This window comes from Egretta garzetta, unplaced genomic scaffold (assembly GCF_000687185.1).
Source record: "Egretta garzetta isolate BGI_Z169 unplaced genomic scaffold, ASM68718v1 scaffold430, whole genome shotgun sequence".
Lineage (NCBI taxonomy): Eukaryota > Metazoa > Chordata > Aves > Pelecaniformes > Ardeidae > Egretta > Egretta garzetta.
The window spans coordinates 1308496-1325790 of NW_009258267.1; the positions used below are offsets into that span (position 1 = coordinate 1308496).

Consider the following 17295-nt stretch of genomic DNA (forward strand, 5'->3'; position numbering starts at 1 on the left):
ATTTCCCCAATGTGTTCAACAAAATCCTTAACGTCTAGCATGGTATCTTAATAAAGAATAAAGTCGTTCTTTAAAAAAATCTGCTTTAAGTAGATTTTTCCCCCCAAGTTTTCTTAGTTAAGGATGCCAAAAGTGGTATTCACAAATTCTTGCATTTAAATTTTTATTGCAGTGGTATAGATGAATACCATCATTGGTATCCTTAAATTTTATTTCTGCTCATGAAGGTTAATCATGATTGTCTATATAGTAATCACTTATGAATTGTGTTCAGATACAGCAGTTTCAGGTGTAATCATCAGAGCTGGTTAGTCAGGCATTCCAGATAGTGGTTCTTTTCAGAACCTTTTTTAAAGGGTTGGTTAACTACCTCAGTAGCAGAGGATTGAACTATACCCTGTCTGTACTGTACATAGAAAATCTTTGTAGATAAAAGCAAGGCTTGTTTAATATGATATGAGGGTAAGATTATAATATACCAAATGTAACATTCTTAGTTGCCTTTAGTTCCAGAGGCTTTGTAAGACTTCCTCATGACCATCATAACAGGCCTTGCTTTTGTCGTATTTTGTGGCTGAAAAAGCAGCCTTGCTTCTTCAGATATTGTAGTTATTTGGATGTATAATAGTTTAGCAAGATGTTACTTTTGTAAGACATCAGATGTTCAAAAAAAGTGCATCAGCAACTTGTACTAAATACTGCAGTGTCCCTTTATAAAAGGTCAGACTAAAACTGACAACTGTACAGTGAAGCCTGACATTTGGATATTTTGAAGTTTTTCATAAATCATAGAATAGTATATGGCTGTAGTTTAGCTTTTTAGGTAAAAGGTATGTTTTCATTAGTGCATTTCTTATTGCTGATCACTGTAAAAACGTGTGGATCAGCTTTCCATTTCTCTTACGCAGATCATGATAACCTGTAGAGTAGAGTAGAGTACAATCATTTGTGCTATGTTTTTAATTTTCTAAAGCACCTTGATGACAGTGAGTGTTCAGTGGTGAAGCATCCTCTATTGAACCACCCTTAGACAAGACAAAAAAAACAAAAGAACCTTGCCAAGTCCGACTTCATTATAGGTAAAAGATAGATAAAATTACAACTTACTTCGGACTTGGCATAAAGAGCTTCCCTTAACCCCCTGCCCAAAGGGATACTGCAGTTATACTACATACCCATAGGCACCACAATGAAAATTGAAGCTTATACCTAATTAAGGTTTTATACACACCAGTTCCCCCAGTAAATGCAAATTTTAACAAAATTAGACATGTCATATGTTGAAAATGCTCATGGCAAACAATCATTAGGAGGCGAGTGTAACTTATTTTTGTAATAAAGTTTTTATTTTTTTTATGTGTCATTAATATAAATGTGTGTTAGTACAGAGATCTTCTGGTTAAAAACTTAGAATCGCACACATTTCAGTATGTTTACTTGTATTTACATAATTTTTAGACTAGTGGTTGCCAATAGCCTGTATGTTTCACATTAATTGATTTTTTTTTTTTTTTTGTTACCTTAATAAACCATTTTAGTATGTTGTATGTCAGTTACTGGGATAGCTGGGACATGAAGTGTAATTTAAAATTGTCAAGTATTCATTGGAATATGTAAATGTGCCTTGCCAGTTTTGAACTTTAAGACAAAGTAAGTGAATGATGGTGAAATGAGTAGTCAATGCGTAAGAGACATTTGCTACCACAGTTTCATATACTGCCCTTGCTAAAGAAAAGTAATTTTTTCCTCAGATTTGAGCATAAAATTATACAGTTGCGTTAGCTTCTGAATTTTCAAATCTAGCGATAGAATATTAGGCTTATGGAAAGTGGGTTTGCTAATTGTAGCCTTAAGTATAATTTTGAATTTCAATGTAATCCTTGGTGCTGGCATTCCCAGTGCCAAGGAGTTTAAATGCTCCCTTCAAAGAGGTTGCCACGCCTACTGGCACTTTTACTGTCATATGGTTTTATAAGGAACACTGTCAAGATGTGGAAACCAATTTTGAACTTGCTATAAAATGAAAACACTGGGGGCTGTAGGAGAGGGGAAGTCCTCAGATTTCTTAATCTTGAAATCTCTCCATTGCTGAAAAACCTAGAACGCTTGTGGGATCACAAGTGCTAGTGACTAGTTCTTAGTCTGGAAATATGTTGGGGGAAATAATATATTTATGGAATTATAACAGTTGATGGAAGTGCATAAAAGCATTGCTATTAAGGCACTACATGTGTTGAAATTGTGGATCATATCCTTAATTTCAGCTCTGATAAAAGCATGGGGGACTATAGTTAAAAATGCTTTAAAAAAAAAAAAAGGCAAAATTGACAGGAAAGTGTTTTTAATGGAATGCAAGCAATGGTGAGTGAGCAAAATATCAAGATCTTGACAGTGTTCCCTCTAATTATGAACTCAAGCCATTATAACTTTTAAAATTAAATATGATTTGCACTGTTCTGATATTGGTGCAGTTTTTTAGCAAAATGATCAGAAAACTAAATTGCATGTGGTGATTAATATTGTGGGGAAAAAACTAAAATCAAAAAAATGTTATTTTCAAAGCTTTAAATTTGATTGTGTGTAAAAAAAAAAAGTTCCTTATTAAGTGGAAATACTGGTGAGAATGGGCAAGTGCATACATACAACATCAGTTTGGTTGCACTTGGGTGTTGGTAAACTTGAAATGTTCTACAGCAATAATGCATCTCCTACTGGGTGCTTTGGTGACAAATGGGCATATAACACACGGTTCTGGGCGTGTTGAAGGCAAGTGTTGACTTAATGTATTAAGCTGCCTCTGTTCTCCTGGGAGGCTCTCTTTACTGAAGCACCTGCAAAGGTTTGAATATAAGCTAGCGTAGTTCCACATTGCTTTGTAATGTGTTCCTAAATTTGAAGTCTAGTTGAATTTAATAAGAAATCGGAAACTGCTGCTGCTTAACACTTCTGGTTTATAAACACTCCAATACACAGCTTTTTAAAGTATACTCTTGTTTTAATACTCATTTTTGTTTGAAGGGTTTCATATAAGACATACAACTGTACTTTATTTTTTTTTTCCTTAAAAAGAGGACATTGGTTACAACCCAGAACGTAAGTTTGTGTTCAGTGTTTGGAGGAAGGCTGTTACTGCAGACAGTGAGACCAGTTTCTGAATTTCTGCATTGTACAACTCTTACCTAAATACTGTCTTTAAAACCTAAATTAAGGAATACTAATTCTGCTCATGTTTGGGGTGAGGGGTATAACATAGTCTAAAATAAACTTAGCCTCCTCTGAAGGTAGCATTCCCAAAATAGTATTTCAGGACAGAAATGTTATATGTGGCTGCAATACTCTTTTCCCCTTGTGCCTTTGATAATTCTTCAGAGGCTTAACTTCTCTGTTCAGCCTGGCAGTTAATTTGATGCTTCCATACAGCGGAAGTGAGGGGAGACTATTTTTTTCTTCCCAAGAAATGAAACTGAAAGGCAACATGGACATAAACACGTGTAACATTTTCTGGAAAAAAGTACATTCAAATTGATAGATTCCACAAAGTTAAGGCTGTTATTCCCTCACTTGTATTAGTGAAAGCTTAGTGGGAAATGTTAATTGTTTAAAATGGAATAGCAAGTTTTGGAAGTAGGCAATAAACTTTACAACATAGTGTTCTGAGAATTGAAAGTGGTAAAGTTGGAGCTTGAGTTTGTGTTCATAGCCTGAAGCTTATGAATCCCAACTTTATGACCTGCTGTGATGGACTTAAGTCTGTCTTTGCTGAGTGTCTTGCTGAATTAATTCCAGCACCAGCACATGACATCTCTTGGCTGGGGCTAGCTAGTTGCATTAGTTGGGCAGAGGAAATGCCAGATTGTACTTGCTCTGACGGATAAAAATGGTATGTGGCAACAGGAGAGGAAGTCAAGCTGAAGATTCCTTAATATGGGTAGCGGGGGGAGAGGAATAAATTATTGTTACTTCACAGCCATCTAGTGCAAACAAAGCTTCCTAGAAAGCTCTGATGTTAAACTTCTTTTCGTTCTGGGAGACCAACTTTCACTTAGTCATCTGGTCAACACTTCACAAATGTTTAATTATACTGACTTGTGTTACAGAATCCACAGGATGAGAGCGTGACGTTTCTTTGGTGCTCCTTTGCCTTGTTACAATGGATAGATAGGTTGAAAAGTGCCGCTAGGACTGGCTTGTTAGTTTACTTGGAAATTGGAGAGGGGGTGATTGTCTCATGTAATGGTATCTTTTTCTTGCCAACTGGTTACTAGTCTTTTCCATAAACATACATATTTTTAAATGGCCAGCACTCAAGTGGATGTTGCATAGCTGAGCTCCTCTGGAAACCTTGAGATACATTGATTATTCAAAGCCATCTTTATGAAAGCTGCTTTAGATGGTCAGACTTCTGGGTACGTGGAAAAAGCTTCTGTTAAAAAAAAAGGCATCTGTGACAGTCTAGAAAACACAGCCATAGTATGTAGGTAATAGGTAATTAAATACAGCTTGAATATTTAAAGTTTGAATCACAAGATACATTTCGGTTCCAAGAGTTGTTCTCATTCCTTGAATGTTCACGGAACTTAGTGTCTACTCCAAAGCCAACACTTACTCTCTGACAGTCATTTAGGTAAAACTTGCAGTGTCAGAAATCTGGATTCCCTCTAGTCTGAGACTGATATATTTGGCTGATTAATGGCGACAGTTCACTCTCTCTGTTTGCACAGTTAGTGTGACAATACAATTTTACTTGTTTTGGTCCCTAATGTGGAGAAAAGACATTGAATCTTACTGCTTATTTTCTTTGCACTAAGGAGGTTACGAAATGCATTCTTAGTTCTGCTACACAGCCAGTAGAATAGCCTATGCCATTTGACTGCACAGAAGATAATGGTAAGTAAAAGTAGACATTCTAGTACTTAAATGACTTGCAGTACCTAAAATCTAACTTCACTAGACTGTTAATAATTGACTCCTCAACTGCAGTTACTAGGGAGGTTGCGGATTTTAACTTTTCAATTTTAGTGTGTCCACTTCAATGCTAAGTGAATGTTGAGTGTAATCCGATGCTGTTTAATGTTAAATACTTCAGATCTAAAAATCTCAGAAATGCTTCCTAGATCATTCAGTGTGTATTTTTAAACTGATGGGTTAGCCATCATAGTAGTTGAAGGGATTTTCCATGAATGCAGTCAGTCACTGAAAGCCAGGAACTGAACATATCAGGTACTGGGTTCCTGGTTCCAAGTGCACCATATCCAATATTGTTCCGTTATCTAAAGCAACGTTATTTTCCCCTTAGTGGAAAGAAGAATGCGTCTAATTCTGTCACTAGTAGTGGTTATTTAAAAACTATATGACTAAACGCAGCTAATTTGGGATTAAAAAGCTTCCTCTGTGAGAATTCAACAAAGGCAATTTCATAGATAGCCCATTAGTGAATTAAGGCTTTTCTTAAGGTGCAATTTCAGTACACTTAAGAATGAAGCGCTGTATTAAACACTGGTGAGAGCCAGTCTACAATAAATTATAATTAGTATTTTCATAATGCAGATGTATCACAGTTGGAAGGTGATTTTAATCTTTAGAGCATTTGAGATGATGGATAAAAATGATAAAAATAACCTAGTCCTTACATCTGAAAAGCTCAAGTGGCTATTGAAGGACTGTTCCCATTTCAGGTTGTAGCCAAAGGCTTCCATCGGACAGTGCAACAAAACCGTTTTTCTTCCAGGGCAATCAGTTGTTCTAACAAGCTAACCTGTTTCTGATTCACAGTTTTCAACAGAATTTTCGAGTTTGGTACATGTGTTTAAATGGATATTTTTAGCAGAAGCCAAACGTCCAGTGACAATCACTAGTGTATATGTGAGTACTTTCACCAAGAAGTGACCAATACGTAACTTTGACTTAAACTAGATGAGTGAAATTGTCCTTCATTCATGTTACCTACTCTTTTACAGAAGTATGTTAGTTCACACTTGCTTTCGAATTAGTGGGATGCTTAAAAGCTACTTTGAAGAAAACCACAGCATGTACGTTGTTAAAATCTGTTTAAATTTGCAAATGAAGAAATATGCTGCCGGTTTCATGCTCATGGAAGAAGACTAGAGTTGAATATAAAGGTGGGGGGGAATGTCCTAACTTCTCTCACTGAAAGTCCTGAAGGTAGCACAAGCTTTAGGTGGCTTTAAGCTTTAGCAGCAAGTACAGCGGAAGCTGGAGTCGTGTAGTTGAGTAATCTGTGCTGCCTTGCTCCATGATGTTTTCATAATGGTAACACAACCTCTCAGAAAATTCTTTAAAAAAAAAATCCCATTATGGGATTAACTCCAGTGAGATCGATCTTCCAGTTAAAATTAAGGATTTGGAAGGTCTTAAATCCATTGGATTTAAAGTAACTTCAGTGCGTGTGGTGTTTGCCGCTTGGTTTTGCATAAAGTGATCTTACAATGGGAATGGTGTCATGAATGGCATTTAGCATTTTTTTTTAATGGTACTGAATCTGAAATTGATAGAGAGTTTGGGTTGTTGATGTTCTGAGCCATTCACGTGGTCATGTTTCTATCCAAGAAAACTTACTTCAGTATTTTGTATGGCACAAAGTGATCAGTAAGTCTGAGACCCAATAGTTGCTTCTTTGAGGTAGTCTGGCTTTTCTTAAGTTAACTGTTGAAATCAGCACAGGTTTCTAATAGGAAGTACAGAATTTTGTTTTCTTAATAGCAGTAGCTAAACTTCCACAGTTTATTGCCCTCAGTGTAATGTTTCTGAAGAGTACTGATTTCATTGTGTAATACGCAAGGAGGAGCCTATGGATTAATGGTGGAAAAGCATTTCCGACTAAGCTTTTGAAAAGTGAAGCCTCCCAGTTTGTAACGTGCTTTGAGGTGCATTCAGGTGTACTCGCCACACGGGTACAAATGGCCCTGAGGTAGATGGGGTAGCAGTGGTCACATCTCTGCAAGCTTCAGTGATGATGGCTAATGCGAAAGTGGATTATGTGGTACTGAAGTATGCTAAAATGCTTCTGTAGTTTTAACTGTGGAATTTACAGTAAAGATCAACTAGGATAGTAACTCCAGTACAGCCGCAGGTAGGTGATGATCCACTCCGACTTCTGTAGTCTCTGGAAGAACAGGAGACAGTCACATGTAATATGTTTTAAGCATCTCTTAAATTTCCTTTGTCCTTTTGAAGCAACCTTTTTCTATTTTAATACACAAAGATGAAAACATGTAAAGTTTGAATTCTGTATGCAGTTTAAAGATACAAGGACACATTAACTTAGCAGTTCTGTGTTTAAGATCAGATGGCTGGGTGTAGGTAGGGCCCAGTAATCAAGGCATGTCCTTCAGAATCATAGTAATTTTTTGACTCTGTGAAGAAAGGCCCTGCTATTAAACAGAGATTCAATGGACCTTAGCAATCTCTGTACCTAGCAAAAGTGCATATATTGCAGAAAATCCCCAACACACATGCCCCCCACCCCTCCCCCAGTCTCTGAAAGGTGTTGAGGAGAGGACTTGAACATGCAATGCTTGCAAAGGGCATGCGGGTTAAATAGGCAATATTAGACGTGGGGCAAGTGAGATGAATGTGATAATCTTGGAACTTCTGCCTCTCAGTCACATGTTTAAAATGATGTAGAGAGAGCTCAGGTTTCACAAATAAACTAAAATTGCGTTTAATGTTCTGTTTAAAAAGGAACAGACATGTCTTGACTCTGTCATCTTGGGGGGCAAAAAATGTCCCTGTGAAAAGGAAAACTTAAGAGGGTCTTCTGTAAAAAACTTTGTTTTTTCTAAAGCAGTGATTCCTCAGAGGAATACGAAGGAGTATATTTGTCTTGTATTTAAAAGGTTGACCTAAGAGTGACAGAATCACAAACAGTCCCCACTTGGGAAATTTCTTAACAAAGCATATTCTTGTTTGCTACCTGAGAAAACGTAATGTGATGGAACAGTTGGGAAAAGAAATCGTCTGCCTGTGGGCACAAGACGGCCATTAAATGTGCCTGAACTACTGGCAAGTTTGTGGCCTAGGGTTAAAGGCAAAATAGCCAAGGAAACAACCTGGCAAACCACGAGGCAGAACAACTTCATCGAGCTGTGTTACAGCTTTGTAGGATCTTTCCTGCTATTAATCAGTCTTCTTTTCCTGTGAAAGGTAGGCACACTAAGCCAGGCACCATCTAGCAGCCACAGCGCCATGTGAAGGGAATGTCAGGTGATGGATCTTACCCCGATTCAAACATCAGGTTGAAAGCAGACACAGGGTCCTTGGATTGTGTCAGAAGGTAAGAAGATCCTGTCCTGGCTGTCGTAGTCATCAGGGTCACTTTATCTTCATAGAAAGTTCAAAAGAAAATTGTGTGGAAGTATCCTTGTTAAGGGAGAAGGAATAGAAAAGTGGTAGAAAAAAACCCCCGCATTGCTATGCGGAATACTGCTATTTCAAATGTCCTGTTCTGAGAGGCGAGTGATGTCCTAGAGCTGCTGTTTGTAAACCTGTTTTGAAGTGATGAACTAACAGTCTCAGCCCCAGGGAAGCAAGTGCCGGTCCTGAATGTCTGATACACGTGTTCCAGAGATGGACCTTTTTTCAGTGTAGGTGAGGAGTTCTTCCATCTCTTTTTACTGGAATAAAGTGTGTGCTACTCACTGCCCTTAATAATCCCTTAAAGGTTGGACAAAAGTAGGGTAATTGAGGAAAAACTGTTTTTAATAGGGCCTGATGATGCCTCCTAATTGAGTGATGCTGGAGGTAATACAGTGTTCATAGCAAAGCCTGCATATAAAGTCTTGATTTGAGCGTCAGTGCAGGGGACAAAATGAGAACAGGCATTCCACTTGTAAAGCTTGGGTGAATCGATGCCAACTGAGCAGCCCCTTTGCAGATTTCAAATTCAGGATGGGCCCAAGTACACCAGCTGCTTGTAGAGAGTTGTGTTTTTTTCTGGAAAAGTGCAATACAAGCCCAGCATTCTGAGAAGCGAGATTGTTTCTTGGGGCCAGGACTTTCATGTCATACATTAAAGACATGGTAGTGCAGGTCACCCAAACAGGTGTATTCTACACTGGAGGTGGTCTTCGTGTGCTCAGAAATGAAGGTACTTGTGATGAGAGGCGTATGTGCTTGGAGACAAGACATCAGGGACCTCAAGGGAATAAAGACTTAAGAGCCAGTGTGAAGGTTGCTGAACTTTGAAGATGTTCAGTTTCCTCAAGTCTAGGCTAGAGCTTACATGTCTTAATACAAGAAAATACACTTACATGTATCAGATTATAAGGTAGGAGGATGAAGGAGGAGTGTGGCAAGGTAGAATACGCTGCTTACATTTTTGCAGGATGGTCTGTCCTTACCGAGTGGAAAGAGGATCAAGCATAGGTAAGGCTTTGTATCTTGTTCATCAGCACTCAGGATATACAGAAGCATTTGTTTTCATAGACAGCTTTCAGTGGGGAAAAGTTGTCGTTTTCTCTGCAGGTGAGCAGCATCTCTGAAGACTCAGTGGGAGATGGGAATGTTCCTGACTGTAGAAATGATGCGAAGTGAGCATCCAGTGGAGATCGGTGCATATTCTAAGTTCTTGGTGAAACTCAGGTGAGCAGCTTTGAACTAAGGCACCTTTGGACTAAATGCATTAACTCCCATGTCTCCTCACTGCCAAAACTGCTCCTCCAGATAATCTGTGATTTCAGTTTTGTTCCTTTCTTTTGCTGGCTTTTAACTATTGCTTTTGGGCTTCAGGGAAGAAGAGAGAGTCACTACTGTATAGGTAGCTTTAACAAACAACTGAAGGGGAAAATGGAGAAGGGACAGCTGGGCATTGGTCCCTGCCATTGTGGTCCACGAGAACACCAGATGCAAGGGCTTTTCCAATTGAGACTGGTATTCCAAGTCTCCCTACTGTAGTATGTCCCAGAAACACACTGGATGTAGACAATACACCACAGTATGGTGTAGGTTAGTACTTGATCTACAGTTTACCATATTCAAGCTGAGTGGTGATCAGTGGAAAACTTACTACTTGTCCTAGATAAATAATGAGACTCATACGTGGGCTGCTAGGAACCTGGATATTAGAGAATCCTTTCTCCGTTTTGATACCTTCTGAAGCAAAATGTACTTCTCTCTTGCATCTGAACGGCACTGACCCCAAATTGAGGTCTGAGGCCTCCCAGTTGTGTGTGTGGTAGTACGAGCTGTATCTTTTGTGGATCTGTTGAAATCCCAAAGACCTCAATCTTTACTTGTAACTCCTGGGGGGGGCGGTAATGCTACAAACTGGACCCACAGCGAATACCCCAAACTTGAGATTAGACTGGAGGACTCACAGCTGCTTAGGGAGAAGAAAATGTTATTCCTTACAGTTTGATGTGAAAGATAGTAAGTTGATTTTCATATTAAAATGTCCCTTTATTAATATATACTTTAAAATATGTATGTATCTGTGAAAGAAGAAAAATTTCACGCCTAGCATTGTAAATAATTTCTCTTGTACTTCTGTAGAACAACAAAGATAAGCCAGGTAGCTTATATAGTAGCAAGTCCTCCAGTCACAAATCAGAAATTGATTTAGGAAGTTTTAGAATAATGTTGAGTGTTAGTAATAGTCCCCCATACAGTATCAAACCTTACTAGCTCCAGGGCCTTTCCTAGCTAGGCTATTATTCACTGCAATAAAACAGAAAATAAAAAGCAAAACAAAACAAAGTTCACAAATTAGCTAAGTCTTCCAAGTAGTCCTTCTTTCTTGATTTCATGATTTGTCCCTTTTCCAAACAGCTCAAAGTCCTCTTTGCTGCCTAAGTATGCACTCTCCCTCCCCAAAGGACACTTTAGGGAAAACCACCGTCTAAGTGGCAAGTGTGCACCTTAACCAGGAACTGCTTTTGCAGAACGTTTGGAGAAATCGCAAGTAACTGTTCTTCGCTGCTCTGGAAGAGGGTCCGTGGGTTTCTGTCCTACCAAGGTATGTCTGCTGATAGGCCCTTGGAGGGAATGTCTGCTGCTTCAGCAGTAGCATTAATGCCAGTGCTAGAGGTGGAAGTGCTATACAATAATACATCGCTTTTCTATTAAAAATGCAGCATTTGGGGGGAAAAAATGGTTTGTCACACCTTCAGGAACTTGGGCAGCTGTCTGATAAAGATGGCGTTGATCAGCTATGAGCTGTAAAGAAACCTGGCCTTGCAGAGCTTGGTACTGAGCCACTTCTTAAATTCTCTCATTAAGTCTATCATATTCCTCTTGTAGTGGAGCTTTACCATGGAGCTATACCACAAAACAAGTAATACTGGCAAGCTGCCCATGTGCTTCAAAAAGTTGGTTTTCAAAAGCCTCAAAACTTACCCTTATGTATGAGGAGGAATAGGCCTCTGTTCAGGCGCTCTCATAGTATCACCTTGGGCATTCTGCCTGTTGGCATAAATCGGATTTTGCTTTTGTCATGTATTCAACATTCTTGCTAGGGAAACATAACATTTATGTCCTATCGCTTTTTATTTTCTCTTTAACCATTCTGAAAATGCTTCAGTTTTTCCTGTGCATCATTTAAATGGAGGATAGTGTCAAATTGATTCCATACATCCTCAGCCAACAAATGGTAAATGAAACAATATCCTGGTTATACAACTGCTTCTGTAACAATTCCTGTGAAGTGTTTGATGAAAGACTTTAACTGAAGCACAAATAACTTTTTGAGGGTAATAATTAATGTTGTTTAACTCTTACCCTATACTGTTTTTACATACTCCATGTTGTCGGAGGAACTGGTTGCTGGAACTAAAAATACCTCTGACCTGACAAAAACACTCGAGGCATTTACTGCTGCATCCACAGAAGCTGAAGCAATGGGCTTCTGGCTACCAGCTGGCCACTTGCCACAGAAACCCTCACAGATCTCATCACTGCCTCTGGGCTTACATGATCATTATCAGCACATACAATGGACACGCTAGTATCAGTAGAAAGCTTTCTCTGATACAAGCTGGCTTACCACAGCAGCCTGTAGTTACAATTAGTCTTTTTCCCACTTTTGACAAGTTCTGTGTGTTGATGAGAACTTCCTGAATATGTGAAGACTTTAGGACGGGATTTCTTTTTCAGTTTTTCTTCTAAGGTGGAAAAAATGAATCCACTGAAAACTAGAGTTGTGTCCAAATAAGGAAAAAAGGATCATAAATCTTGATAGGCTACGTCAAAATAGACTGAGGTGGGGCAAAAGAATAGTTAAGGAACAAATTAGTTAGGCACTACTTCTACTAATAAATACAATCTTGAATGCTATTTTGTAGAACAGTTTTGTTCCCCCTGTTGCAGCCTGTCCCTACTCCAGCACTACAAAACTTCAGAAGAGAGAAAAATTGGAAAAGGATAGGGAGAAAAACAAAGATGATAAAAGGCACAAAAGTGCTCTCATGTGAAGAACAATTCACTGGAGCAGGAATCTTCATTTTGGACAAGACAGTTTGCTCAGGTGGCTGAAGTATTTTGATAAAATGATAAGCTGCAATTGTGCTGAGTAGGGAACCATTTTTCATCATCTCGTATAAAATACTGAATGAAACACGTTAATGTTTGGAGAGCTGTGCCCTCAGTCACACAAGCGTAAGTGGTGGAACTCCTCGCTGCACAATTTTTGTTGATGTTAAAGTTCATGCTGTTCAAAAAAAATGCTTTCTCAGGAGATCCTCAAGATTGCGAATCAGAGTAAAAGAATGTTCTGGGGAAGTATTATTATATTCTTGTTATGCTTTTACAACTTTTTCCTAGGTATGCATCCCCTGATGGCCATCATCACAAACAGGATGCTCACCTAGCTGAACCTTTGCTGATCCAGTACAGCTGTTCTACGAATCCACCAAGTATCTGTGATGAAAAACTTTAACACCAGCTTTAAATTCTCCAGGTTTCATCATAGTTACGAGGCATAGGTGCTGCAATACTTTGCAATGATTTAACAGAAACACATGTCATCTTACAAGGATTTTCTTGACACTTTTTAATTCAGCTGAAACAAGGGAACATGGCTCAAGTTCCTCTTAAAACTCCCTACTTGAAAATTTCCCCCATTGACCTCGAAGTTGGTCAGCAGAAATTCCCTTCAGGACCTGATATGGCTATTTTCACAAAGTGTGTATCCAGGGCAGGGTTTTCTTTATCCCCACGGTAAACTAAACAGCTTAGTTTTCATTTAGGTTGACTTCTTTAAGTATGTGCTATGGCATTGTTTTAACTCGTTGCATTGCTACAGCTCCTTATTTTTTTCACAAACTTTTTCTTACAGATTCTTAACATCTGGCTACCTTCCCCAACCCCCCCCAATCAGCCTGGGTTTTTGGAAGGAATTATGTTTTCCAGATCTCCCCCCCGCACACACCAACCAGTTCAGCTACCTCACTTAATACTAGATTAAGGTGCATATCCAGAGAGCTTATCTTTCACTGTGGTGAACGAATATAAAATTTCCATAGACTATACCTTTGCCAAATGTTGCCACAAACCTAATATTAATTTCTTCAAGCATTTTTCCAGTGTTTCCTGTATAGGTCTAGTGTCTCTCTCTATGCGTATTCCTTAATGGTGTGTTTTGCTGGCTGCTTTTTTTTTTAATTTTGCAAGCCTCTGTTTCTTGCTGTCTGTAGTCATCTTCTACACCCACCTTGCAACTTTTTGCTCTATATCCTTCTAGCTGTCATAAACGACAGGACAGATTACTTTCATCTCATAATGCCTAAATTCTCCTCCAGTATCTAGTCTATATTCAGAAAAATCCTTTGCATGTAAACCATTTGAGGAAAGCTCTGTAGTGTGGCTCTGACCCTTTTTACTTTTTCCTTGAGTTACAAGTTCCTCAAAGCAAAACTGCCGCTAGCACATTGCCTTTTTTTTTTTTCCCCCCCCTCTTCCTAGTGGTGTATTTTCCCAAATGGACCTTGCTTGTCCCAGTGAAATTCTAACGCATCCAGCATTCCTTGGCACCTCTGGTTTGTTCCTGTTGAGCATACTAAACTGACCCTCTGGAAACTGTCTCACTTGAAGTGGATTCTTTTAATTTCCTTACCAGAACAGCCTCCGTCTTTTTTTCCCCTGCAAGTCTTTATTCTGTCTGGTGCAAGTCAGTGACTTTCTGGCATCAATCCTAAATGCAGCCTGGTAGGTATTTTCAGGTCTTCTAATTGAATTGCATTTTACAGTCTTAAAAAAACAAAACAACAACAAAAAAAACCACACCAAAAAAACCTGACCAAAACAAAAACCCAAAAAACCAAGTAGTGATGAATTTTGGGTGGCCTGTTGTAATTGAATGTTATATTAGCAGTTTATTAACTCATTAACAGATAAATGAATGTGACCATACTTGTAACAGTAAAGCTAACTTTGTTTATCTAAGTGCTAATAATTACCATACTACCCAAAGCAAACCAGAGTCAGCCTCTACTCTCCACCAAAGTTTGAGTGTTCCTTCAGTACAGAAAGGTTAAGGAGCACTACTAAGAGCCAGTTTTCACCTTCTGGGTTTTTTTGCACACAGCTGAATTATCTGGACTCAGACTGAAACCAGTAACCGTTGATGGATGCCCTTTTAAGTTTTGAACTTAAAAAGTCAAAAGTGCCTAATGATGCTTACATTTTCTTGGTATGTAAGTCATCAACTTCAGTTTTGCTTTTTTATTCAAGCTTAGCTATTTGCTAATTATTTAAAATGAACTTCTCTAAAAAGAGTTTTCTGCTACATGGCTGAAGTTAAAGGCTTCAATTTAAACTTCTGGAAAGGGCTCACAAAAATGATCAGTGACTTCATGGGTAATAATTTATAAAGGAAAATTAATTCCTTGTTGGGTAAATATGAAGCATTACATTATGTAAGTTAGCCTGGATCACTGCATCCTTGAGAAAGATAAATACGTAGTGCTTTGAAAACGAACTATTACAGACTGACTCTTTTTTTTTTTAGTTACTGGAGAGCAAAAGCAGACTTGCAGAGTAAATTAAATGCAGTCAGCTGGTGAGAATCTGTATTATGGTTCACTGCCCAGTTTATTAAAACAAGGGGGTTTTTTGAGCTTAAAAGAAGCACTTTGGTAAATAGAATCTCAGCCTTATAACTGATACTATTCAGCCAGTAAATGTAGTTTTATATTTTATGTTGAAAAATCTACACTAATTAATTTTTGAATGCTAGAGTATGCAATCTTCTGTTGCTATTAAAAAATACGGAGAACTGACTGTGTAAGAAGACTTGAATGATCAGTGAAAGATCCTTCTACATTTCAAATACTAAAATAAAATCTAGCTTTCCAGAATAACACAGCCCTTGGCCACGTTCCTTCAGAGCCCATCTCCAGATGCACGTTTTCCCTGTCAGTTCTCCAGTTAACCAGAGAACCTCACTGAGAACTTATGTGAAGAAAGACTTGCTATTACTAGGGAATGGATAAGGTTCTTATTTCTCACATAAAAATCAACAGAATGTTGACAAGCTTGGTGATGTTGATATTTCACTCTTGTTCTTCCATACTTTATTTTGTTGGAAAACAAACCTCAGCTATGCCTATATAGCAGAACAATCTGAGTAGCCACAGAGGGCAGGAGTTACACAGGTGCAATGCTTAACACTGCTGCCTCCAGCAGAGCGAGCAGGATGGGATGAAGCAGGTTGTTGTAGTGTCTGCCCAGCAGACCTAAAGCCTGTGAAGTGGAGGAAATTGCACAGCTGCTCAGATGATAAGGTATAATTAGTGCCAAACATGCATGTGGCAATTTTACACTAAATAAGCATAACCCTGAACCACGAAGCTACAAATTAAAGAAACTTTACCCAGAGTAGAGGACACAAATGGAAGCAGAAGTTTGACTTCTGGTCCTGCAGGTTTGCTGTGCAAGTCACTTTGTATGTTACAGATTTGTGATGCTGTGATATCTTTATGAAATATTTTAAGAAAATACAGATTTTTAAGTTATTCCTTATTAAAAACATTGCAAAAGAATTTACTAAAAATCATAAGCAGTAAAACAGGGTAAGGTAAGCAGGTAGTAAACAAATGCATCTTCTGAGGAAAATTAATTTCCTCTTAATAGACTGTACGGAGATTTGCTGTGTGTATGCACCTTATTTGTGTGTTTTTTCCTAACAGAAAACATGTGGACTGACATGATATAATACTGTGCAGATGCTCTTAAAGAAATTCAATCTGACCCTGGGCTTTTGCCAAGCTCTCTGAGAAAGGTCAACATACTGAAGTCAAATTGCAGCATTTTACCTGCTTTGGAGGTCAAGGGAAGTATTGCATAAAATGACAAACATCTGATGGAAGAATCTGAAACCTATTTTCAGCTTTTGATTTCTAGATCTTGATTCACCTTCCAAATACTGACTTTTCTTTAACAGCACAGTTGCAGGGTTTTCACTGAAGATTTGTAAAAATGACTATTCTGAACAGGAGTATTTCATCCTTTGCCCAAATACGCCTGTGTGGGGCTAGTGCAAATTAATATAAAAGGCAACAGGAACTCCTCAAAACAACTCTTGAGTAGGTCTTTTTCATATTTGCAACTTGGAAGCCCCTCTGTCAGGAAGAGTTCCTAGCAGAAGTTGTTTAAGCACTTTTATTTTGTCCGTTGAACTAATCTTCCCATACCAGTAGCGTCACATCATGACTTTGAGCTTCCTAAGACTAAATAACTACAGAGTTGCTGGAAGCATCCAAGCATTTTGAAAGCTTGTGACTTACACGCGCCTGAAGAGAGTTACTTACATGAAGCTGGTTTTAATTTGTTCTCAACTTGAAATAAACTACATTCCCAAATTAGTATATTTTCAATGTCTTAACCCTATATACTTACTAATGTTAAGGAGGGTTCTGCTGCATTTCCCACCCTGCTACTTCTCTTTAAAAGCAATTACAAGGTTTTGAGAGGTGTTTATACGGTTTTAGTGTCCCAGTCCCTAAATGACTTAGTTCGGTCATCATCTAAATATAGAGCATCTAATCAGATGCAGCAGTTTCTGGCTGCTCGGCGCTGAGAGCCCCTGTTGTCCAGACCCTAAGTATTTATAACTAGGTAAGCTTTCTGTCACCAGAGATCGGCTATTTACGGGGCTTAGCGCAGTATGTTACACGGCAGAGCTCGAAATGCCACCCGAGCGCGTCACCGGAGGGCTGCTGGGAGGATCGCTCCGAGAGCCGGCTGCTCCCCCAGCCCCGACCAAGCCCGACCCGGCTTGGGAGAGCTCGGTCCTCCTCCGCTCCCCATCTCCCCTCGGCGGCGCCAGACGCGGCCGGCCTTGCC

At 38.8% G+C, this 17295-nt stretch overlaps 1 protein-coding gene across 9 annotated transcripts in view; it reads left to right on the forward strand.

Annotated features, from left to right (window-relative positions):
• LOC104135373 (synaptotagmin binding cytoplasmic RNA interacting protein) overlaps window positions 1-17289 on the forward strand; it is a 39485-nt gene extending 22196 nt beyond the window's left edge. For 4 of the 9 annotated variants that reach the window (XR_004841143.1, XR_004841146.1, XR_004841147.1 and 1 more), the window contains exon 12: window positions 9484-17289. The gene's annotated coding sequence lies outside the window, so the exon portion shown is untranslated. Of the gene's footprint in view, window positions 1300-4808; window positions 4888-9483 lie in introns of those variants that run through there. The other 5 variants (XM_035888467.1, XM_009649030.2, XR_004841145.1 and 2 more) reach the window with 4 other exon arrangements.
• The last annotated feature ends 6 nt before the right edge of the window (window positions 17290-17295 follow it).